Below are 27,272 nucleotides of genomic sequence, written 5' to 3'. Positions count from 1 at the left end.
ATTCGTCTATATATGATTTTTTTTTAATATTACATTCCATATTAAATTATATCTACATTTTCTTATTTTAATTATGTATGTTGGAATTTTTGGCATCCAAATTTTTATATTTTCAACCATTTGGATCCGATCACTTCATCTTGACTTCCATTCATATTTCAATTAATTATCTATTGCATACGGCTTAATAGAATATACTGATTCAAAATAGTCGTATCAGACGTAATCTCCTAATGAAAATAAGGAGTTAAACAGTTCGCGTCCGTTCGACGGTTATCCTGTAGAACCAATGATTATTAAGAGATCAACTCGGTTCGGCTTTGTTGGTATCTGGAGTAAAATCGTCACTTAGACTGCTCCAAAGAGCGAGGCTCTAAGAAAGTACCATTTTATCAGAAACGTTTATGGGAGTATTTTATGTACACCGTTAATGCCTTTTACGATTATATAGTAGATACTCGTATGTATGTACATACATATATACATATGTTTGTAAGTACTTAGTAGCCATTGGATTACAGAAAAACTTTGATTATATTACCGTCTTTCCCCGAAAATAAGATTTCTCATAAAATTCTTTAAAATCGTGGTAAAGCTTATTTTCGGGGAAAGACGGTAATATAATCAAAAAATTTGAATTGCATAAACGGATTTTATTTATTCATAATTATTGTGTCTGGATGAATTTAGAAGAGGAACTTGGAATTTGGAAGAGGAACATTTATATATGACGGAGCTGCTTCCATGTTTAAGCTGTTTATATTACAAATACTGAGCGAAGCCGGATAAAGCAACTAGTTATATATGTATATGTAAAACCGAAACGGCGTATTCTTTGACGACAGCCATTCGTTTCTGATTGGCTGGATTGGTCAAAGACGTTTGTGATTGTCGGTCGTTAAATGGTATTAATTTTTTTCGATTCAAATAAATTTAATAAAACAAACAAATGATTTAACTACCGAACTAAGCCGGGTAGGCCCACTAGTATATTATAACTATGAGAAATATGTCGGGATGCGTCAAACAATCGTGAAAGATTTATTTGCGTCTTCAATTTGACACATATTCCAAATGAAAAACAACAGCATATTTATTTCGTAAGCATATGTATGTGCTTGTTGAATTGGTGTTTTGATCAATGACTAGGGCTGTCCAACTTTAAAGGATTTGCGGCTCACACTGAAAAAATATATAAATGTTCGTGGACTGCATTCAAACGAATTTTTTTTTCGAAAATACATATAATAAAAGTATTAACAAAAAAAACTCGCATATTCAATTTTAGGAGACGTAATACGTTCAAGACGTGCTGTGCTTACGGCGACAGACGACTGAAGCGGGGAATTATCTTAACGGCGTGTTTTATGATGGATGTACATGTACAAACCGATCTAATTTTTCGGATCGGTTCCGGTTTTCATTTCGGGAAAAAATAACGGTTATTCCGGTTTTCGGTACCGTTTCGATTCGAAGCCCTGATGCTTTCTCTCCTTCCTGAACGGCCACTTCAAAATTCACGATTTAACTATTATAAAGGTAGCTACATATGTACATATATAATATATATGTATGTAGGTACATTGCACCGAGATGAAATCAGCAACGACGATTGCACAAGAGGAGAAACCATACGCGCATTATAATTTTGTTCGGCATCGGGGGGGAAAATTGAATTTGCTTGCGTTGAAAGTTGCACATGTGCACCGATCCCAGCGCATCTCAAGCTGTGACGAAGACTACGACGACCATCGCATTATCATAAAGCGCATTCTCTGATGGAAATTGCAACCGCGCCGATGCCGCAAGACGCGCACCCGCGCTCGTGCTAATTATATGCAAATCCGAGCAAGTGATACCCCTCAGGGCTCGAAACGGGGGTTGAGCAATGTAGAGGGAGGTCTGTGATGCAAGCTGTGTATATATGTTGAGAGACTGAGTTGAGGCATAGGGAGGCTGTGTGTGGTTTGAGAGTTTGAACATCCATCTGGGCCGCCACTTAACAGGTGGAACGACAGACGTAAGAACTGAGACGTAACATTTCATTGTTCGCTCGGTGAAAATGCATTCACTCCACTCTCTATGTACTAACGATGCATCGTCATTGTACGATAAACAATTGTATGTGTATGCTCAAATAATTCAAAATATTTCCATTGCATTTAATACGGAACCGTGTGTATTTTGTTTGTTCGTTTGGTGTGTCTATACATACATATGTATATGTACTATATACATACATATGTAGGTATGTACCAGCGTTTCTGCTCGGGACGACCTGGAACAGAAATTCTAGGGAATTGGCGGAATTTTTGATGCCCCGTGTCCCGGGAATTCTTATTTGGGAATCATGGGAAAATATTTCAATCAAACCGTTCTTTAAATCATATATATAAAGACGGTAATCTGTGTGTGTGTGTGTGTGTGTGTGTGTGTGTGTGTGTCCTAACTCTCGCCGAACATAATGAACGAATCGATAAAAATCGATTAATTCATTTTTCGACGAGACGACTTTGTCGCGACTCGAACCGATCACCCCAAATAGCCTGAATATGGGTCTAATGAGCTAATGGTCTCGGACATCACGCCAAATCCAATTTTTAATTTCGCCTATTTTTTTTAAACATTAATTGAAATATTCCTTCTCGCCATATAAAAATACGTATTTTTAATAATTTCATTTAGCGAGGTTTTGAACCATTTTTTTTTCTTTTCATATAAAACAATTAAATATATATTTTTAATTGAAATTATTGAAATTGAAATTAATTTATATTTTAGCGATATTTGAAAAATAAAATCAATTCCAGGACGCCGACTTGAACCTACCCCCCTCGCGCCCAGATCAATATACGCTGACCAGTACACCATAATACGGATATAAAGACTGCTCTAAATAACGTTAATATTCAATAATCGTACAGAACGTATGGACAACCAATCAAAACGGAGTCATATCTTCGGTAGTTGTCGGAAGAAGTCGGAAGTAGTCGGGAGAGGTCGGGAGTGGTCGGGAGAGGTCGGGAGTGGTCGGGTGTCATGGATCGAGTGAATCGATTTCGATTTGCAGTATCGCTCGGGGCGATAGCTAATAATAATAGAAAAAAATAGGAAGTCATTAAATAAATAATTGAAAACTCTCTATGGGAGTCTGCGTATTTTTAAGAATTGAAAATTATTACAAATAAAGAATTGAAAACTATCTATGAGAGTCTACGAAAATAACGGTTCCGGTTTCGGATTTTTTTTTTAGTTTTATACGAGTATATAATAATTTTATACCCATGCGATGATGTTTCATCGGGCTATTCACTAGTGTTATAATAAAAGCGAATGAAACGATGAAACTATCTTATTATGAAACGAATGAATCCTTCTTATATTGAAGATTCTAATGAAGATGACAAAATTGTGTGTTTGAGGATAAATGAAGAATTAAATAGGGAGTCATTAAGACAAAACTACAAAATAACGTAAATTAAAAAAACCTCGTCTTTAAAAAATAAATGAAAATATGTATGCTGATAGGAGAAAAATAATTTAAAAATTGTTTTCTGACCTTTTAACTTTAAAACCAACTTCAAACGAAACCGAAAGAGGTCGTTTCATTGCATGAAATATTTGTGTCAAATCTATAAATATACTTTCGGATTCTCATTTAAATATTTCAGTATTCTTAAGAACCTATTTCAAATAAATTTACTTTTATAATTAAATTTTTTCCAATAAATAGAATTTTTAAAATATTTGGTAAATAAATTTATTATTTTATATTATATTAATAAAATCATATGCCCCGGGATCCCAGAAACGATCCCCAACTCCGTCCCGTGCCCTGGAAATTGAAAAAGCCCGGGAAATCAGAAAACCTAGTATAAACGATGTTCATAATTTCTTTTAATAAGAATGCAATGTTCATCGAGTTCAGAATCTACACAAATAAAACAGTATTGATTCAATGAAACATCAATTTTATTAAAAAATAGTTATTTACGGATCTTAAATTTTCATCACTTATCTCTACATATACATATGTATGCAAGCCGTTATATTCGAAAGTGGCGGAAGTCCAATTTTCAGTTCCAAAAACACTTTCTATTTGACTAAATTCACAAATTGTTATCACTTATTTTGATTCGATATATCCATAATCTCGGAAAAACAAAATAAATGTATTTCAGGGCCACCAGTATTTTTAAATATTGTAAAACGCAAACATTATATTTAATATTTTGCTAGATATTTCTCGAAATAAAGAAAAGTGGACTTATGCCAATTTCAAATATAACGGCTCATATGTACCCATATGCTTATTAAATTATTGAGTATGGATATTTAAATTAAATTCTGATAGTGAGTGATTAATGAAACAAACGATTCCGCTCCGAATAAGCCACATGTATGCACATGAAAGTCATTATTCTCTAAATGTCTAGTTAATACGCGTTAATTAAATACATATACACTGAATATTATTGTCAACTAAATTAAATGATCGTTATTTAATAAGCTGTCAATTAACCAAACGCGCCTGCGAATACATGTATGTCCAAACGTCAAACGTACGTCAAATCATCCATTGTAGTTAGCGAATTAACTGCACAACGCATTGTTCCTAATGCAGTCTTGGATAATTGTTGTTAAAGTAGGTATTCTCAAAATACACAAAATCACTTTCTCCATAGGAATTGGATGAATTAAGTTTTCACGAATTGTGTTTGATTTCGTCAACTGCCTTTGCATTGCTTTTGTTAAGCACATAGTAAATTGGCATGTGAAAATATTCTAATAATTCTATAAACAAATACTGTATCTTCGAATAAAAAATTTTTTTAGAACTATTTCGATAATTCAGAACAATTTTGCGTTGACTGTTTAAAACACATTTTGATGTCGTTAAATAGACAAGTCATTTTATTATTTCTTATGCATTGTACCTGATTTCTAAGATATAGTTCCTGCAAATAGCCAATAATTCGTAGATACAGTACATGCAAATAGCCAATAATTCGCAGATACAATACCTGCATATAGCCACAACCTTTATAAAATACTTATGTAATATTAATTTTGGAACAAAATTACAAAAGAAAAAATTGTCTACGAATGCTACATACATATGTACAGACAATATGTATGTATGTATTTTTTGCTTAAAGTTTTCACTGAATAAAACATGAAAAATACGAGTATCAACGTTCTTCACTGGAAAATTCAATAACGTCTAAAAGTAATTTTGGCCGAGTACGTGAGCTACTTAAATCCGTCTTATTTTTACGTAATAGAAATTACCTTTTGTAATAACTTTCTCCCATTTCTCATACTAAAAATTTAATTTAACTTTGCTCTCTAGTGGTTGCAAATAATTAAATAGATCACCGTCAAAGTTAAGTCACATAAAAATCCAATTACATAATTCAAAATAAAAAGACAGTAATAAACACAACTTTTATTATACATATAACACAACAATTAACCACATAAGAGCTCTGAAAATGTTGATTATATGAAACGCAACGGAATTTTAATGGTAATGCCCGCCAGACACTCATAAATTCACACGAAACATTCTAAACAGGCTGTAATTTTATCGCTTTAATCAGATTACACGAGAAATTTTGCATGAGCGGTCATAAATTACACGTGAAAAATTCACCCCGTACTGTTGAAGAATTTTCCGTACCGTCACGTGATTGTACACATTTTCATTACAATACGATTTTTCCCGCGGAAATAAAATCCAATGAAAGTCGAATAAAGAGGGGATGGGGTGAGGGGCGGCTTAATCGTACGTAAAATCGCGGAATTTCACGTGAGATTGTGCGTCACGACACGTGAGAATAAACAGGCGTCTACTTATACATATACCTGTGAAGGTAAGGACGAGAGAAAGCTCGGGCTCGTTCAATTTTAGGGCCTCATTATGCTCGCAGAAAGCCTCCTTTTGAATCCTGAATATACGCGTGTATTATATTGTATGTATATTCTTTCTTCTGGCCGCACAGCGAAATCGTCGAGTTTATGTATATTTATTTCTATATCGCTTGGTTTTTTTTCCGCTTTGCCAAAAAATAGAGAATATACATATAACACAACAAAATATGTACACATATGTATGTATACATACATACATACATGACGTCGAATTTATCGCTCAACTATCTCTATCTGTATATTGTACATATATATGTATATAGCCAGCAATATTGCTCGGTGGTTGCGTTTATGTTTAGCACTGAGAGGTTATCGGGTTCGATACCGTGCTGGTCAGACTTGAATATTTGTGATTCCAAATCGATCGTTTTTTATCAGAGTTTGCCAATTTATCTGATTTCATTGTTGAAATGGTTCCTCCAAATAAGCAAAATCCATTCTACCCGCTATGTCACAAATATCTGAATTTGATTTATTTACAATATGTAAAAAGTTATGTACAAGTCTAAATCCATAGATGTCTTTGTGGATTAATTAATTGTTAATTTCGTGTTCATCAGTCTCTTGAAATACAGTGATTGATCTAATAAAAAATGCTGCAATGTTTGTAATTAACTGTCTAGGAAGGCGCATTGGGGTCTACCTGTTAAGCCTTCCTGATATATATCTATGTAAAATTAAATTAAATTAAATATGTATACAAATCTGAAAACACAAAATGACAAAATGCATCTGCTAATTTTATTTTCTATTAATGCATCTTTTCAATATGAATATACGCCCTGAATATCAATTAATATTTAGCTAAAATCTTTATTATAAATGTCTTACATACGCGCACCTCAAAATGCGTCATTTACATTGATCAGAAATATTATGAGAAAAGATTATCTTTTTTAAAAAAGCAGTTTTGATTAAAAGCAAAAATAAATATATCACAGTGTTTTCAAATATTTGTCTTGATGCCGAACGATCTATTTTAAATTCCACAATGATACTTTTTTCGTTTTCATTTAAAACGCCAAGTTTGTATTGTACTTACATACATATGTATGTGCTAAGTCTTACTTCTACATCTTAAAACAAATACGCTCCAAGATTGTAACCGCAATTAAATCCCTGTATGTTTGTAATTTGCATTAGTTCTCATTGCATACACACAGAATATTAATCGTCCAAGAGTGTAAATTCACGGTACTTTAGAATTTCTAAGATTCCACAAGTGCATCAGGTGAGTGCATCTTCAAGTGATAAATGTTCATCTGTTGCATAAACACATACACAAACATTTCCAATGAAATTTTACAACTCATCCCCGAGTTAATTAAATAGCCCAAGACCCACACTTTGGGCGAAAAATTTAACACGAAACAACGGATCATTATTAAATTACACCAGTAACATAATACGCAATATGGTATGTATGTAATGGGATATTTAATGTTCGCGTTACAGAATATTCGATAATTACCACATTGATGTAGGCCTTTGAAGACAAACAGGGAGGGGGAGAAGCATTGCGTATAGTATCTATGTATACATACATATGTATATACATATGTGTATATATACGAATAAACTTCGTTTCCGAATGCGAGATATGAGAATTCAGGAATTCTCGACTTGATGAAGATTGATACGGTCTGAAAGCTTCCATCTCGCCGCGAAAGCATTACGCGAGCTTTTAGTGCATTAAACGCTCGAATAACTGCGTCCATCCGTTGTGTATCGCCCACTCGAATACAACCGCATCGTGTATCCACTATCTGTGTACCATAGATGATGTGCTCGCCTTTTGCAACACCCGCTCCTCGCCCGAGCTCGAAAAAATCACCGGCAAGTGTAATTGTGAGTGCTCCGCTAAGTTTCTCCCCTACCCGCTGTTTAAAACTTCAGAGTGAATAATTACATGAGAATAATGTACGACAAATTCTACTTAAACGAAACTTTGGTGTTAAACGAATGTACATATAAACGTATATCAAATTTTAAAACTATATCATTACGGGAAATTCAAATATACTGCCATTTTATACGACAAATAACAATGTTCGACACGAAAAATGGTTAAGAGACGAGATATGATTTTTCTTATAGATCTATGCCCAGTAAACACGAATCTGGTAATAAAAAAATGTTGATTGGCTCGAGATTCACATTCGTTTAAAACGGTTAATTGAAAGTGTGCTGATTTTTAAATCGGTAAAATTGCGAGCTAAAAGCTCGTACTGGTATTTACTCGTATTTACACGAATCTGAATTGAATTAATAAGGATAATATATTAAATTGTCCTTATATGAGAATTAATTAAAATTACACTTAAAAATCATATTTCGACTATTCTTGTAGATTAATAACAAAAATTCTATTGATAACTGGCTTACCTCGATAAAATAAACGAATTTTTGTTATTAATCCACAAGAATAGTCGAAATATGATCTAAGTGCAATTTTATTTAATTCTCATATAAATACATATATTATCTCATATATTATCTCTATATAATATATATATATATATATATATATATATATATATATATATATATTTATAATTACATATACTTGTACATGCAATTACATTTTTTACTGTAATTTCTTCCATACTTTTTGCTCTATTTATAACTATAGTTTCACTTCTATTATTGATTATTGTCTTAATATTAATATTATTGTTAAAGAATATAAACTGGTTAATTCCATATTTCACTTTGTTAATATATGTTCAGATTCATTTACTACCATCAATGATTATTATTTGAACAATAGTTCTATATATTTGTTTATAATTATTGATGCATGTTCATTTGTATACATATGTCTATGCTTACCTACGCATGTAGGCTTATACGTCTATCTTTACGCACTCTATCAATTCTGCCCATATATTATGGTTTTTGTTTTCATTATTAATTATTGGTTCTTTCTTATATTTCTAAATGCACTTTATTTTCAATTCTATCGTCAATTGTCATCTAAATCATTGTTTATTATTATATTATGAACAAATACTTGCCAAAAAACTATATAATTCGCTTTATTAATTTTATTTTAACTCAATTGGTATCACGAGTGATGGTTTGCTCGGTAATTCCGTATCGCTTCTATGGATGCAAGTATGTATGTGTATATTTATATTCATATACACATAACTGCTGATATTTATGCTTCTGGATATCTACACGTCTATCACTACGTACTCATCAATTGCCAATTCTATTTACGTTTTACAATTTATCTTATTTTTATTACATTGCTATATTTTATTATGTGTACTTTCCATGTTCCTTATTTCCATGTGCTTTATTTTCCTACTCTTTTCTTATTTTAAATGTTTGAGCTTTTCTTTTTTTTACCTATATGTGAAAATTATTAATGGTTTACTTAACATAATTATATTTTTTTTACTATCAATCTATGTAACTTAATAAACTGTAAATTTTCCAAATAAATAAATAAATAAATAAATAAATAATCGTAAATACTAGTACGAGCTTTTAGCATGCAGTTTTACCGATTTAAAATTTAGAACACTTCTAATTTACCATTTTAAACGAATGTGAATCTCGAGCCAATCATCTCAATGTATGTACATCTTTCAATAGAAAATACTCAATATAAAATAATATTAACGTGGCAAAAAAACCCTAGTGAAAATACGTACTTTTGACTTTTGATTTCAACTGGACTATTTAGAGAGATTTGAAAGCTGAAAAGTACTACGAATGAAAGATAAAATACTCGACTATATGTAGATTCTAATATTCATTTTGAACAGAACATTGTCATATTTTGAAAAATCGACCGAACAACACCAAGATATAGAAAAATCGTGCAATTTAAACTATTTTGTGCTATCTGTCAATTACGGAATTCAATTCGGTTAAATGAAACTTTATTTCAAAATAAACCTAGTTTACATACATATATAAATATTTAAATCGAAAGATAAGTTTGATGACCAATCGTCGAATAACTCTGTTGCCAGTTACTTAAATTAACCATTACAATTTTATGAATGTCAACAACAGTCTGTATACGTTTTTCGCTGAAAAACTCTCTTTAAATTTAAAGAAAAGGTGAAAATTAAATCCTGGCTATATGGAGGACAGTTCAATAATTATCACTGAAACTTATGCAAATGATTAGTATCAGTATTATTATCAGTAGAGTGAATGAAATTCTATTGAAAAATAGTTTTGAAAGACCACAATTAACTAACTAAGCTACTTACATACTTAAAACTTTCATCTTAAAATACTGATATAAAAATTATTTTACAAATTATACACATTTTATGTATGTAATACATACATATATAAGTATATTTGGAATCACACCTGTTTGAAAACTGAATAAATAATAAATAAACGTTAAAATAAAAATTAAAGCCTTCAATGGAAAGGTTGTTAAAAATTCTACCTTTTGTAGTTTGAATACACTAAATATGTTTACGAAATGTACCAAATATGAAAAATGCGTTCAGTTCAAATCAGCTATTTCCAAGAATTGAATATAAAGCTTTTTTAACAATCGACCTCATTAGCAGATTGTGTAGACCCGTGAGAGGAGGGTTCGTTATTTTTGAGTTTTTCGGCGAAACTCTCATAAGTCAATTAACTTCATCTGTTCACTTCCTCTGAAAATTCTTCCGGTTATTAAAAAAAAAGAAAGAAAGGGACGGAGAGAGAATATGGCAAAAAGCAGTCGAAAAGTTATTCTTTAAAAAAAAAAGATTTGCTCAATTATAAGTTTTGTCGAAACAATCCGATAAAATGAGGGTCTTGGGGTACTCCTAGCGAGCCGCGAGTTAAATATTCCGAACGCAGTTAATATTTCATCAGTCATTCAGAAGACAACGAGAAGACGTTTCGACAACGACCCCGCCTCTCTCCATGTTCGGAGTGCTTCTTTAATTAAATGTTTTCGACGAAAGTGCTTCTCGTTTTTGCTACTGCTCCACCAGAGTATCTCTAGCTCACGGGTAACAAGTTTTTAATAATATTTTCCGGCGTTCGGTTTTGAACCACCTCGGCGCCGAAAGAGCGGCTTCTTCCGCGCGAGAACTTTCGCCGACGAAAATTAGCGAAAACTCAACGAGTTTTGCTTTTGCATATAATTTACCGCGTGGAAACAGTTGTCAAAATGGAAAATTCATTTATATTCTTCTACTTCTACGGCCTTCGACGCGATTTTGGGGAATTTTACAACCCACCATCGGCTCTTCCTCACACCCATCACTTTAAATCCGATCTCCCCTTATGAAGCTTTAAATTTTAAACTGAAAATTACGAATACATAGATGTTGATAAAACTCAATTTACCATTTCGAGGAATTTCAACGTTTACATTCATTAAAAGCGTCCAAAAAGCATACATTATGGATACTTCAATACCTTTGTAATTAACACGCAGGTACAGTCGTACGAAGCAAATTTGTAAAAAATTGCTTCGTACGATTTTTGTAAAATATTAAAATTCATTTACATAAATTGAAGTTCATATATTAATTTCAGCATATTAAAACAAAAGTAAGCTACGCGTTTCGGTTGACGGATTTTCACTAAATTTTATATATTTCTTGGTATTAAGCTTGAAGTTTTAGATATAAAATTTTATTTCAATACACCAAAGGCTTTTGAGAGTTGAAACATAAAAAAACCTCGGTTCCCTAGAATAAAAGTGCCAGTTGAGGTAAAAATATTTAACAAAATTAAGTGCATGTAATTTCAAAGTGTCTGAAACAAATATGCATATATAAATCATTTTATTCCATATAAAGAAATTCAGATCCGTGGAACGACTTAATTGAATGGAGATAATTGAATCCAAAAATTTTAAAAAGGAGGACTATAAGGGAAGGTACCAGTTCGAGGCAACTTAAAATTTAAAAAAAAAACTACGTATTATCGATAAGCATTACAATAAACGATACTAGGTTTCAGTTGGATAGGACTAACGGTGTTCAAGAAACCTCCAAAATATACAGAAACACATACTAACACAAACGCTCAGACACATTTTTTGGTTCTAGATCATAAAAACGTGATCAGTGATCAATTCCGAGTTTAAATCAGTCAGAATCTGGAATTTGAATTCTCACATGATCACAAAACTTCATCCATTGTTACTACGTACATAGACAAATTAAAAAAATATGTATGTACGTATCTTTATCATCAATGAGCCGTTATATGTAGTTGAAAATGACATAAATCCACCTTTCTTCATTTCGAGAAATATCTCGCTAAACATGAAATATAATGATTTGCGTTTAAATAAGTAAATTTGTGAATAATTCAAAAATACACAATGTTTCTGGAACTGAAAATCGGACTCCCGTCACTTTCAAATATAACTGCTCATTAGTTTGTGCAAAATTCATACTTAAATTTATTTAATTCATTTTGAAGATCCTCATCCATTAAAATTTTCCATAATCCAATTCCAGCACCGACACCCAGGACGAGATCGTATACTTAAGCGAATAAAGTATACAGAGGGTGGTCACTTTGTCACTTTCCGTGCCGTATACAACGCATTTGAGACGATAAAAATCGCCTAGTGTATAGTCATATAAAAAATACGAGACCTAGTTTCTCTTGGGCTCCCACGTTGAAGCTGCCCGACTAAATCACGCCAGTTTCCGGCTTTTTTCGATGGCGAACGGGTGTCGGAAGGGTGAGGGTAGTGCGTATGAATCACGTGCGCAAATTCGCGCAACCGGACCAAACCGGAAAATAAAATAATGGCGGATGTGAGCGTCCGGTACGTGGCTATATTTTCATTCGATCTTTATTGTCCGTGAACGCGTAAATATGACCGAACCCGAAGTCCTCCCTGGTTTGGAAAAACGCTAGTTTTCACCGTGCGTGAAAATGGAACGAGTGCCGGGAGCGGACCGGGCCGCTTTTTAAATACTGTCGCTCACGATTTAATTTCACATTTTTTGACGCCTTTTGAAAAAGGTTTCCCGGAGGTGAAACTATTAAACGTGACACGAGATTGCCATTTCCAGTTGACAGATTAAAGTAACCCCGACACTAATTTTTTAACATGTGATGTATTATAATGAAATGGTATATAAATAGCGCAAAACTAAACCTTTTCATTCGGTTGATTGATTGCGAACTTTCATAAAGCTACTTAATTTTGCTAATTTACGTTACGAATATATACACATATATGTATATATAGATATTTAGTAATTTTATTCATCAAATTTCATATATGTTTGTATAAAAATAATAAAATATTTTATTAAATTCTGCGCAAATATTTCATTAAATTCAGCGCAAATATTTCATATCACATTTCTCCATCTCAAACTATTTAAAAATATATATATTTATGTTCAAATAATCGATTATGATACACAATACCATAATTGTAAAAATATGACATAAAAAATTTCACCATATTGTAAAAATATGAAATATTCAGATAAAAATGCAAACTATGAAAATAAACGACACAATTTTTTAATTGCAAAATGTCTGGAATTTTATAATAAAAATCATATTAAAAGCAAATATTTTCAAATATCAAAAGATGATTAAAGTAAAAAAAAAACTTCATCTATTATTACTACGTACATAGATAAAGTAAAAAACTCATATTCATACTTTGAACCGTTCTACATATTTGATGACAATTTAATACATCTAAAAATTCTGAAACAAAAATATATTTCAATCAGAATACTTGGCTTTGTTCATACTCGTACAGCCATAGCATAACTTACTGGTAGATTCAATGCATACTAATAGAGATGTGTGAGTAATTATTCGATTAATACATATATGTACCTTTATGTACATATGTGCATAAATACATACATATGCTGCTGGCGAGATCTGTCACTAGAATCACTAAAATAAGTCGCTATGGCCCTAGTCGATAGTAATAATTGTGTTGTAATGTACAAAAAATCTCACCATAGGTGTCAACTTGGAGTAGGGTGACCACACGTCCCGTTTTTTATATGCTTTGCGTTCGTACCGTGGTTTTCGTAAAATTGTTTGATTTGTCCCGATGCTCAAAAGAATTTTTTTATTGTTATTTTTTTTTAATTCTATATTTTTCGTTGTTTTTCCAAAAACAAATTATTATTATTATTAATATTATTATATATGTAAATACACCTTTACATACAATATTCAATTTAAATAATATTCATGTTAAAAGTAAAATATTTTTTTTTTGCTAAACGATTAATTTTACATGCTTCTGAAAAAATATCTACATATGTATAATTTTCATCATAATTATTTTTACAATACAATATTATAATTTTTTCAATTTTTTATCTTGTATAATTTTCTTCTTTTAAAGAAATGCACGTAGAATGAAAATTGAAGAAATCAAAATTTTCAGTTGCACATAACTTTTGCAATTAAAAGAAAATGAGAATATCTCTGCAAAACTGGTAGTTATTGTATTTGTTAATTTTAGACGTTTCAGAAATAAAATCAGTCTGCGGCGCATGAACATCAAATATTATTTTACTTTTTTATATTGTTTTTATTTTCCTTGTACACAAAAATTGTAAATTCTGAAAAAAATATATAACTCCATGACAACATTAATTATGTTGATGGAAAAATCATAAAACCTTTGGACGTGTCAATTTTTTTATAAAAGTCCTGAAAAATATGGCCCTACCTTGGAACAACCTGTCATGGCACCTATGATAGAATTTACTCTAAGATCTCTTTACTAAACTGTCGGACGTTGACCATAAAAATAAAATTTACACGGTACGCTCTTTTATTCCGAGTCATTATATTGCAATTTTTGCAAAAATATATAAAGCCAACGCTAATTTTCCTGTGGCCGCAATTAGTTCGCACGCTATACACGCACGTTATTGTGAACCTGCGTACGTGTTTTTAATAGTATGTATGTATATACAATGTAAAGCTCATAAATAATAAGCTTGCGTTTTGTCCTAATTGACCACTGAGTGCCTTAAAGGCGTACTAATTTTGACAAACTATCGCCCGGAGCCAGATCGTAATCGTAATTAAAAATTATATTTACTCCGATTCTTAATTAGGTGGACGGATCTAAATTTAAGCAATTAGTTCAGTATTTTTATATAAAACGTAGTATCTATATTTTATATCTAATATATTGATCACGCACGTTCTTTGCCTATAAGCTCGTCCCAATTGGGTCGTCCAATCAAACTTCAGACAAAGTCAATATAAAGTTCTAACCATACTTTTATACGAACTTCCTTGTTTGATATTCTCACTTAAATACAAAAATCTTGGTAAGAACTCAAAATAAATAAATTCACAATACACAATCAATCCCTCAATTTATGAAAGTGATACGCTTTTGAAAATGTTTCCGTAAATGAAAGTTTCATATACATATGTACATATGTATGTATGTATGTATGTATCTACACTGTAACTAAATTAAACCAAAAAATATATAATTCGAAACTACATGTAGAAGAATTGAATATACACATGTATGTATATGGTTCAATAAATTAAAAAAAAATAATTAAAAATGAATTATATTATATTTATAACATTAGCATATGTATGACTCATGCACTTGTTATAAGCTTTTTTCCATATAAATATGTATGTGTGTATAAAGAAAAAAATATCTATATAAAGAGCATATAAATAAGAACGTGTAATATATAGGTAAGAATTGACATATGAACTTATTTGTTAAGAAATATAACGAAATATACATATGTATATGTATATGAAACGGCAAACGTGTTAATACTGCATAACGTAAAAGGCAACATTCGACATTTAAAACGCGTGCTATTTCATACAATTTTATTTTTTTGAAACGTGTTATAAATTTATACATATTATAAGCACCTACATACATACATACATACATTTTACCACGCTATTACATATTTTATATCAAATGTATGTATAAAACAAGTTCATCCATAGAACATACACAATATGGTAGAGCAAACTCTGCCAAAGACTATTACACACTAACGTCGTTGCGAAAAGGTTAACGCGAGCCGTGTGTATTCGAACACGGGCGTTTAATATTGACAATGTTGCTTGTGCGTCTTGTAATAAGGGCAAAACGGTTTTCCCTTTTGCTACATATCGAAGACATGGGACTATCTCGGGGCCCTTTGAGAATGCCCACGCATGCGTAATCACAAAAGCATAACTTTGCAAATTGACTGGGTATTAGGGCCGGCTACAAAGAGCGACGCAATAAAACGCCCCGAATCGAATTTCATCGAAGGGATGCATCGCGATGGAAACCCTTCGTCGAGGGAGCAAAATACGAAAGCCATGTTTATTATCCTGCGCTACGGCTGTATATGCGGACAAAAGTTAGGCGCTCCTCTCGCATAAGACACGAAGTTCGGTCGAGCGTGAAAGCTGAACCGAGTGAGCGAAAAACTGGGAATTAGTCGATAGTGTTTAGTGCAAATATTATATTATACATACATACATATTGTACGATAGTCGATGAAACTGTATCAACTAATTCAAAAAGCATTGATGGGTTTTTGTAATGAAACTAAGCCTTACAGTCCCAAATAAATGTACACAACTGAAAATATAACATATCAAATTTATATAAAGCTCGATATTGGAATACCATTAATAATGCAATATTTTAAGAATTTTCATATTTTACAAAGAATTTCGATGAATCATTTCTTTGTGACGACTCTCTTTGGACATTTATTTTTGATGAAAATAAATATAAGTATGAATATATTTATCTGATTTACGAAAATACATAAAAGAAAATTCATCAATTTTCTAAAAATATTTCATCGAATTGGTCTTTCTGAATATCAAATCTAATATATAATTTCGAAAGAGACTTTGTATGTAAGTATGTATGTATATATGTGCGTATATCTGGTTGGGAAATTCGTAAACAAATCAAAGTTTCTATGACGACAATTCAATTGGTTGAATATTGTATTTTTTTCGATTCAAATAAATTTAATAAAAAAAACAAATAAATATTTACTGATTCGCCATGTTTACGCTGTTTATATTAAATGAATAAAAATGACGAGCTTCAATCCATGTAAATATTAAATAAATTTTGGTTAGATATTCATACAAAGATGTGACATACATAGAACAATGGGAACGATTCCGACATACGAATTGCGTAAAAATTTTATCGAATAATACAAAATATGAATAAAACAAAAATTAAACAAACAATCAAAAAATGTTTATCAAAACGATTGTATCCGTTCTTGATCATACACTCCTTAAATAATGAACATATTATTATATATGTGTACATTTGTACCATGTTAAATTTTTAATGTAGCAGAATTAAAAACAGAACAATCTACATATGTATGCATGTACATACGTTGGAGATTCGAACGAAGAAAAGAAAACCCAATTTATCCAATATGTACATATTAGATATACTTCATGTGTAATTATCCTTCACGATACCATTACGAGCCTTGGACTTTTACGACCATGTATGTACGCCAATTAGATTTCCATCAGTGGACTTTCCCTCGGGAATTTCCACTCGAAGCTCTGGGATTCGCACGGCGCGTCATCGCGGCGCTTTTGATTATGCGCGTGTGGATGAATTTTCTCGCAGTAAAACCTTAGACGACGCCACGTGGAAAATCGGCGACGAAAGCTCCCCCGGATAAACGAGCTTTCGCCTCGGGAGCGCTTCCCATTTCCGGGCGCCGCAGCGGCTACGGACGTTTTTAAAATAACGACACTAAGCTCCGGCACGCGATCGGCATATCAAGGAAAACCCACGAGGAAAAGCCCTTCCCTTCCACTGGACCGGTCGCCAAACTCAAACCGCTAACGACCGATTATAAATCAAAACGACACCCGGTGAGCGATCGAAATCTACCGGCCCAATCCGTAACTTTACAATTCGTCAAAGCTCCCACAAATAAACCCAAAACTATAAAACCACCTACCAATTTGACCATATGCTAAGTCATTAATGTAAGCGGTAGGTCAACAACTTTAAAATCTCTATACGTCTTTTGTAATACCAATAAATTAATTATTAATATATAAATAATATGAACATATGTATTTATATCGTTGAATAGAGCATGAATGACGCGTCACAACTATCATAATTTTCGCTAAAAGTTTCTAAAATTTTGATAATATATTGTAGAGAACTATTGTTAATTCCGATGATATTAACAAAGCAAATCAACATCATTATTAAAATATTTAATATGATTAAATAGTTTTATTACAGAGCGGTTACCCTCGCATTTTACAATACAATTTATATTTCAAAAAATATTAACGTAATAATAAAACATGGTATTGCATTCAAATTTCCGACGTTCAAATCTACATACAGTTTTGAACGTTATCAATAACTGAAAAAAATAATTTAAATTAAGATTTTAATTTTGGTTATAAGTTTCTTTATATTTCGTACAACTCTCATCATTATCAGAAAAAAATTTATTTACAAAATGAAATGACAACCTTGATAAACATTTCGTAGTTATTTTAAGACATAAAATAATCATTATTTTTTTATAATAAGTAAGGCATATAAAAATTTGGTTTCATTTTTAGATTATCCAAGACTTTCAAATCCTATAGTTCTAAAAGCCTATGTCTGGAATGTATTAGAAATGTTTGGAATTCTTTCTATCGAATACATAAGGACGAATAAAAAATTCCATTCCTACTTCAATTGCAGATCAACTCAATGATCGTTTTGTTTCCTTACAATTTAGGAGGGAAATTTATGTTTTTTGTTTAAGCTTTTGAATTATGTAATTGAAAGTCCGTGTTTATTAGGCAAAATTTTGCATGTCCAATCATATCTCTCCGTAATCTTACATTATTTCACATTAATCCCTGTTCAACGAACAATATTTGTAATTCCTTATTATATGTATATCTTATGTAAATCTTCTTGATATCAGGCAAAATATAGGGGGGTATTCTTCTGACGAACTCGCTCAGAAATCATTTAATAGCTGATCTTTGTATTTTTCTTTCAAATCAGAGTCACTGAGTAAATCAATAAGATTTTTGTAATCACTTACGCTTAAGCCTACTAGTATTCAAGACTAAATGAGACAAATCTATTTCTCCAAACATTGAGTAAACTATTCAATCCATCTGTGGCAGGTATAAAATCTAATGCTGAAAGGTATTTTAGTAAATACAATATAATTGTTACCGATCGTCGCACGAATCTCAAAAAATAATCGGTAGAAATATGCTCCATGTTGGGTTCTAATAAATTTTAATTGATATTATATTTTCATATTCATATTTTTTGTCTTTGTATTTTTATATTCATGTTTTGTTCATTGTAATTTTAACTCCAAAATATTTTTGAATTTTTCTATTATTTTTTTAATTGTTAGGTTGTCTTTAAATTGTATATAGATGTATACATTTTATTAAAATTCATCGAATTTTTTTATTATTTAAAATTAAACTCTTCATAAAAATAGATGCTAAAATTGACAAAAATACATGTCCAAAATACGTGTCTCTAACCATCACTCATTGCAAATTTTTCGCGGAACACCTATTCAGGTTCCGTGGAACACCAGTGTTCCGCGGAACATATGTAGTTTGGGAAACCCTGAATAGATCTTGCTCTTATCTTATCAATATTCCCGGTAATAGTGATCCATTTTGTTGTTACATTTCTTGCTTTATTTTTTTTATTATTTGGTCATTATTCTTAGTATCACATATGTATGTATGTATGTATGTATGTCACTATTACTATTCAATGCTTCTCTTCTTTTTTATTTTATTTCATTGTTGTTGCTTATTTTTAGTTATACGTTGTAATGATGATTGTTTCTGTTTCGAAAAAAAATTTATTATGAACTCTATTTATATCAAACTACTAATATATGCTTTACAAATAAGTATGTACTTCGGTATAATACATTTACTTAATATCAATATGTTTCTGTGGAATAATTATAAATTTATTTATACGCCTATATACATTTTTAAAAAGAGTAAAGAATATATTCCATATACTGCCGTATATTATAATTTCAACAATGTGAATATAACGAGTTTGACATGTGAGTAATCTGCCACTTCCGGCTGACTGATTTTGACGGAATCACATAACATCTCGTACGCGTTCACTCTATAGGAGGGAATCGCGCGCGTGTGCTTATCGCTCAAGCGTCACCATCGCACATTATCAAATTTACCAAAATTTTACCCAAATCGCATACGTACAAATTTGTACTTATACAAGCTATTGTGACTAAAACGCAACCATAGTCAATATATGTAATATGTACATATGTACCTACACATAAATGTCCACATGTTATTTTTTGGAATCGGGCTGAACGAACTGCAGACGTCACAATCAGGCTAAATGCGTGTAAATATTTACAGAGTGTGCGATAATGCCGTGAATGATGCCTGGTGTATTTGTAAATTAGTTAGTTGGCCCCGGTCGCTCGGTGTTTGTTCAGAGCAAATTTGTCAATGAGCGGTGCAAAACCGGCGGTACACGTTCCGATATTCGTGATAGTTTGTCGGAACGAATCCGGTGTTTGTCTTTCCAGAAAGCCTACCCTCACACACCCCCTACCCTCATCCGGGGCGTCGTTCTCAACTTTGATTAGTTTCCATCGTATCCGATACGAATCCGGCGCCTACGGATATGCGAATCAAAATTGACGACATTAAAGTTTTTCGAACGTAAACGATATAAATTTATCAGATAAATTTGTATTTTATTAATAAAATTCCAAAAGTATAAGTAGTATAAATTCAGTATGATTTAAAAGCGTTAATTTGAATTATGAAATGCTCACTCTGTGCGAATTCCGTTTGTGTGACAAATTTCCCTGCAATATGTCAAAAGTGAGAGCGGCTTGTTAAAAAATCGTTATACAAGCCAATAAAACTTTGGCGAAGAATATAAGCTGTTCACGTTATTACCTCATTTTTCCGGTTTACATTATGAGATTAAAAAAAGTAGACAGTTTTCCCCGAAACTTTCGTATTGTGCTTTGACAGCGCGTAATATATGACGGTCGCAAAAAAGGATTTTTGGCAATATAAAAGGTCAACTGTGATAGAAAGTTTGTTTTTTCCTCATTTATGCCGCAAATTCTATCTGAAAAGTAGCTTCATGTATGCATAAAATCGAACCAAAGAAATTTTCACATATCAATACGTATTTCGATTAAGAAATGGAATATTACTTTCAATTTGTATTCTTTATATTGCATGAATATATTTTCATAACATTGACATTGATTTTTATCAAACATAAAGTTTGATGAAATATTTGTAGGCTTAAAAAAAATGTACAAACGATACAACCATAAATTTAACGACCTTCTTTCAGGTTCGGAGTGTTCGTGACGGCCCGTAAGCTTTACCTTGTCGAGTTCCGCTCGAGTTCAGAAGAGTTGTTATTTCTGCTTTGTGCTCTTTATTTTTTCTGATAAACAACGAACTTTAATCGAAGCGGATATTGAGCAAAAAATAAGCATAATGGATTCATTCACCGATCCATGTACAAGCACGAAGGAAGATATTTTTCTGGTACGCTATCAGTATTATGTAGAATTACAGTAGGTCCAACATAATATAATCAAAAGCTTCAGGTATAGAGAAGCCGTACAGGGGAATGAAAAATAACGTGCGATATAATATTCGAAAAATAGCTGCAAATAAATGCAAACTGCGCGGGCGCTGAGAGCTTTTAGTTTTTCCGAAGTTTTTCCGACGCCATTTCTGCGAATGGCGTTTTCGCGTCGCACATTAGCCGACATTTATTCGGCAACGGCGCCATTACCGGCTAATTGCGTTTTTATTTTAAGTATTTAGCTCGATATCGGAGAACCTGCAGAGTGCTTTTGAACGGGTATTTAACTCGGATATTTCAATTGAACGTGAATTTTCAAACTCGTCGACTCCGTGCCGCTCTTATCGCAAATATCGCTTCATTAACTCCTACTGTAAAAATCTCGAAAATAACTAACTTTTCTCTATGAAATAAAAATGTTATACTTCACCCAGAGGTAAAAAAAATACTATTTCATGTTTTATTCGTGAATACATGGACCAAAATAGATCAAAAGAATTCAAAAGTAAAAATATATTTCAATGAATGGAAAATGGGGAAACATAGAACAAAATAACCTCAAATAATATTAATCCTGGAAAAAATTAAAAATACGTAAACGTTTCACATCGTGTCTTTTTTTTCCTTTGGGAAACGTTTTCATTATTTGAAGCAAGTTTAATGAAAAAACTTCGTCACTAAAAGGTCATACGGAAAAAACCTTTCAGTTTTAACAAAAATCGGCTTAAGAGCTTAATTGGCAACCCATGACATGATACGGGCTTAAATGAGTTTTCATCGAGCCTACGCCGCTTTATATACAAGTAAAATTTTCACTCCGGTGAATTTCCCTTATCTTGGGTCGAAAAATTATTTCACGAAATTTTTTTCTCATTCAACCTATTTAAATTTGGTTAACATAAATTTTAAAACATGGCACGCGATCTCAATATAAATCTACGAATCTTTTTATCAAGAATAATGTTGATAATCCAATATCATACTTACATATATATATACATATACATAGGTACTTACTTCAAGGACTCGGCGGCCAATATTATTTTATGACCGCCAAAAACGGAATACCAATTTTTATACGACTCTTTTACAAATCTATTTCGGCGAAATGCGAAAAAAAGCCTAGTGGTATTTTATTTTACGATTTCTGTAGTCGCTTGTCGCCTGGTGAAAATTTAACTAAGTTTTCCCTAAACACACGCAAAAGTTCAGTGTCGCGTGCCTCGGTTCGGAGGCTTCAGAGTATCTTGGTAAATATTTATACTTTGCACTAAAACGACAGTAACAGTGATTAAATAAGTTAGATAGCACACACACACTCGTGTTTGTGTTATTAACTTATTAAGCGTAAGAAGCCGAGTCGGAAAATTCTCGGAAAATTAATCCGTAAAATTCACCGAAAGAAAAAGTTATACATATTTTCCGTCGACGTATGCGAAAGGCCAATTAGAACAGTAAACAACCAAACATATACATATATTAACTAATTGTGATAATACGAAGGGGCTTCGATCGCTTATTAATAATAATTTTATATATATGTAAGCCGCTTTAAAAGTCATTGGAATTTGACCATGTATTAAGAGTACCTGCAAACATAATTACATAAAAAAAATCATTCCACAGCAACAGCATAATATAATAACAACGTAATTAATTTATCAAGAAGCCCAAATAAACAGAATTTCATTTTGAATTAAATAAATGAATAAATGACGACACCCCGAAAAATTATTTCGTATACAAGCATCAAAATATGTAAAAAGATTTTCAGACGTTTGTATAACGCATAAATGTAAATTTCAACATCTTGAATAAATTAATCTCAAACAAGACCGAATTATTTATGTATATTCAAATCAACGTGTTCGCATAATAATTAACCTGAAATATTTAAAAACGGAATCTAGAAAGTACACACGTACACACATAAAGTTCAAAAGCGAGTAAATAAAACAAATACTTAGTAATCTCAAATCGACATCCTAAACACACATCGAAAACACTGAATAATTCCGACAGGTGCGTCTCGACGACTCGAACGCGCACTGTTATGATTATTTTTCCCCCCCATATTATTTGAAACTTACTCGTGTCAAAAACACTGGCAACGAATCATCTTCATGGGACGATACGATACACACAACAATCACACCACAGTATATATAATTTTAGGATAAATTTCACACGGGGGAGGAGAGACAGACGGAGGGAGAGAGAGAGAATGTCGCGGTCACGTGGGTGTCGCGAGGCAGGTGTCGCGGTTACGTCAGCGGCGTGCGCTCCTCTTGGCGGACTGAGGCGGAGGACCGGGGGCGGCGCACATGCGCGGGGTGTGCGCCCTCTCGACGGGGGAACGGGCGCCCGGCGACTGAGGGCGCCGCGCGCACTGATTCCCGGGCGCTGCGCCCCAACCCCAAAACCATCCCTCCCTCACCCCACCCACTCCTCCCACACGCAACGCGCTCCCCCTTCGGACTCTTCTGGAGCCACCCGCTCAACAGATCGAATCGTCATAATTATCACAGATGACGAATACATTCACCTATTCGACATACGTACGATAATTGATTCTTACCAAAGAATCGTTTGAAATAATGCAAGTTGAGGCTTTGAAATGCAACCTGGTCGGAAACTTATTATGGCTTCTCGGTGACTCTTTCGGCTAATTCTGAAATCTTCAAATATCGTTTTTCAGTATCATTTCATTCATTGTTTAATTTTATTTTATTATATATCACTTGCCTAGCAGATTGCTCTAAAGCGACACGTGTGTGTGCTAAACAGATTAAGAACAGAAGAGAAAATAAATTAATTACAAAAGTAAAAAAAGAGAAAAATTAAATATTTTACATGACATTAAAAATTCTTACAAGAAATAACAATATAACAGCCAAGTCAACAATTAACAATTAAAATTATCAATTATGAACTGCTCTAGTTGGTCGCGACCCCCATTGCCGAGGAAGCGGTGCAGCGAATGAGGAGAGATATGACAAATTTCAATGGCACACAAAGGGCACGAGAAATGGAAGAATTAAAATTGCCACAGCTCTTGCCAGAGGAATATGAAATAGGGAACGATGGCGGGTCCAGATCAATTTCTCCGGAGCATGAAAGCCAATCTCCTCAAGAATAGATTGATATCAGATAAAACCTCTAAATATAGAAAACAAGAACTTGATGAGAGCAAAATTCCTCCTGTGTTAAAGAGAGGTATAGCCGATCATACCCATGACAAATTCTGAAGGAAATAAATATGAGTATATCCCATATTGCTCCTTATAAAGCAGCCGGAGAAGGCGTTTTTGGATAAGTTCGAGATTGAGTTTTGGCTGAAGGACTCCAGATCATAGAGACGTACTAAATGATACTTCTCACCAGAGCATTGTACACCAGCCTCAGAACAATGGGATTATGGAAATGTCGGGAATTGCGAAAAACAAACACTAGCATCCTTGAAGCAGAGCAACGCAGAACCAATATGATTGGAGAACCTTGGGTCACTCTGAAAAGCAACCCCAAGATAAACAGTAGATACAACCCAGTTCAATACAGAGTTAACAGCTCAAAGATAAGGAAAGGTACATGTGTACGTTCGGGAATAGATCTAGATCTAGAGTAACACATTACCTTACATTTGGAGACAAACATTTAAGAGGCAAACATGTTGATCATTAATCAATTTCAAAAGTTTCGATGTACGATTTCGATTTTTGAATTTCAAAAATGCTTATGTCTACTGGTATTTTTTTTTGTTTTTGAAAAATACTTTCATTAGCCGAATTGAACACCATAATTAGTATACAGGATGTTGGGTAGCTAAAATTTTATCATTTTATCATTTAGAACATTTTAAGCCACACATACCTCAGTTCAATGTCTTACGGTATTTTTTTTTAATTAACATTAGAAAAACAAAAAAATAATAACTGACTAGCATAGCACTTTTAACTTGGGCAGTATTAGTGATTATTAGCAGTATGCAAGCTTTAAAAGACACAATAACTGAATTTAAAATTAAATCATGATTTAAACAACTGTATAAAATGAAATTTTATTTATTTGTGTTATACTTTTGTCTAAATTTAGATCAGATTGTATTCAAATTATTCAAAAAAAAACGTAGCTGAAATGTCAAGTTTAATACCGTTCCGGATTTAAGTGAACGTCTATTAAACAGTTAGTTCACTTGTGTGGGATAAAAAGTCCAAACTTATTCCGTAATGCAAGCGGACGTGTTATTAATTTCGCAATATTATATTCCAGATAATAAATCATATCCTCCACGTTCCACGTCGCGCTCGAAATATACTAATAATAAAAAAAGAAAACTTCTGTAATAATGATTTCCCCGGAAGTCCCGTAGACTTTTTACTCCACCCGTCCGAGTTTTCATATTGATCGTAAATTTTTAATATAGACGAGATTTTTATTGAAACTTCAAAATGCGATTTATACTTTTACGATAAAACACGCCTTTTTTACACAAAAGAAAAATCCGATACGTCCATCATTCAAAATTTCCCGCACACCCACACTACCCACAACATATGAAAGCTTGTATAAAACTATATTACTATTAAAAAACAAAAGAAAAAACTATTTTATATATGCACATTTTCATTTAATAAAGTTTTTAAATAATTCATATTTTTTTATAATCAAATTTAAACTGTAAAGTTGAACTTCATGTTAAATTTAATTAATAAGAATAAACGTAGTTATTTACATTTTCTTTTTTTTTTGTAAAGCAATCTTACAGACTAACAATATATTTCAAATTTTTCTGAAGCTTCATTATAAAATCTGTATCCATAAAAGAGTGAAAAAAATTGAAGCATATTTCGCAGCGAATATAATGCACGAGCATCTCAAACATATTAGATACACATTCCGAAACAAATAATAACGATAAATTTTAAAATCAAACTCGATTCGTTGTAATTGAAAGGGTGCTAAGCTGTAATTGAATTAAATCAAATTAAACTTGAATTCCGTTAGGAGATTAACGGGATCGAGTGCGTTTATTAAGTTGAGTGGCTTTTTTGGTCCGGGGGGGGGGGGGCACACACGCTCTAGCGCTCTCTAATCGCCGATACACAATGAAAATATCGGAAACACGAAAAGGGTGTGCAGCCCTAATAATAAAATTCAATCGAAAAAAATTAAGTCCTATTGAAATAAATTACTCGCGACTTAAACGGTCGACACTCCCACAGTGCATGCAAAAGTGGGGTGTGAGATTGCGTATTGTGAATATGCACGCGATCGACGAACCACCCTTTTATCATCATCCATTTAGCATATTTTACAATTCGTTGCAAAATCCGCATATTTATCGTTAGTCCTATCCTCCAGCTCAAAACTATTCGCATAGTGCGTGCGTAACATACACACGCAAGTACATACACCGACAGTGTCTTGTTTGAATGGGCGATCGTAAATCTTAGTGGAATTAGGGCCGTGTCCAGTTATAGATCCGAATGTACGTAGAGATAAGTAAATAGGTCTGTGTGTCGAGAAAGACTACGGGAAAACAAATTGGTTAGTCGATAACTTTGTGAGTGGAAAAGGATGTAATAATGAACGTTTCCACTCTTAATTAACGATCCAGGGGGCCCTTCCAATAAAACCCCGCACTCACTACACGAACGAACAAGTACGAGAGCCACCCACTTTGGAGAATGTTTCTCATGGTATCTAAATTGATACGTTCTAGTATTATGTATGTTCACAT

General features: G+C 32.6%; 1 protein-coding gene across 1 annotated transcript in view; it reads right to left on the bottom strand.

The window, feature by feature from the left end:
* The window catches only part of LOC143910988 (hemicentin-1-like), a 380,897-nt gene extending 356,991 nt beyond the window's left edge, over positions 1 to 23,906 (bottom strand). Inside the window, exon 1 of the mRNA XM_077429655.1 lies at positions 23,623 to 23,906. The gene's annotated coding sequence lies outside the window, so the exon portion shown is untranslated. The remainder of the gene's footprint in view (positions 1 to 23,622) is intronic.
* Positions 23,907 to 27,272: the final 3,366 nt, after the last annotated feature.

Source organism: Arctopsyche grandis, chromosome 4 (genome assembly GCF_051622035.1).
Source record: "Arctopsyche grandis isolate Sample6627 chromosome 4, ASM5162203v2, whole genome shotgun sequence".
NCBI classification, from domain to species: domain Eukaryota; kingdom Metazoa; phylum Arthropoda; class Insecta; order Trichoptera; family Hydropsychidae; genus Arctopsyche; species Arctopsyche grandis.
Note: the sequence above shows the minus strand (reverse complement) of the source record. Positions and strands in the feature narration are given on the sequence as shown.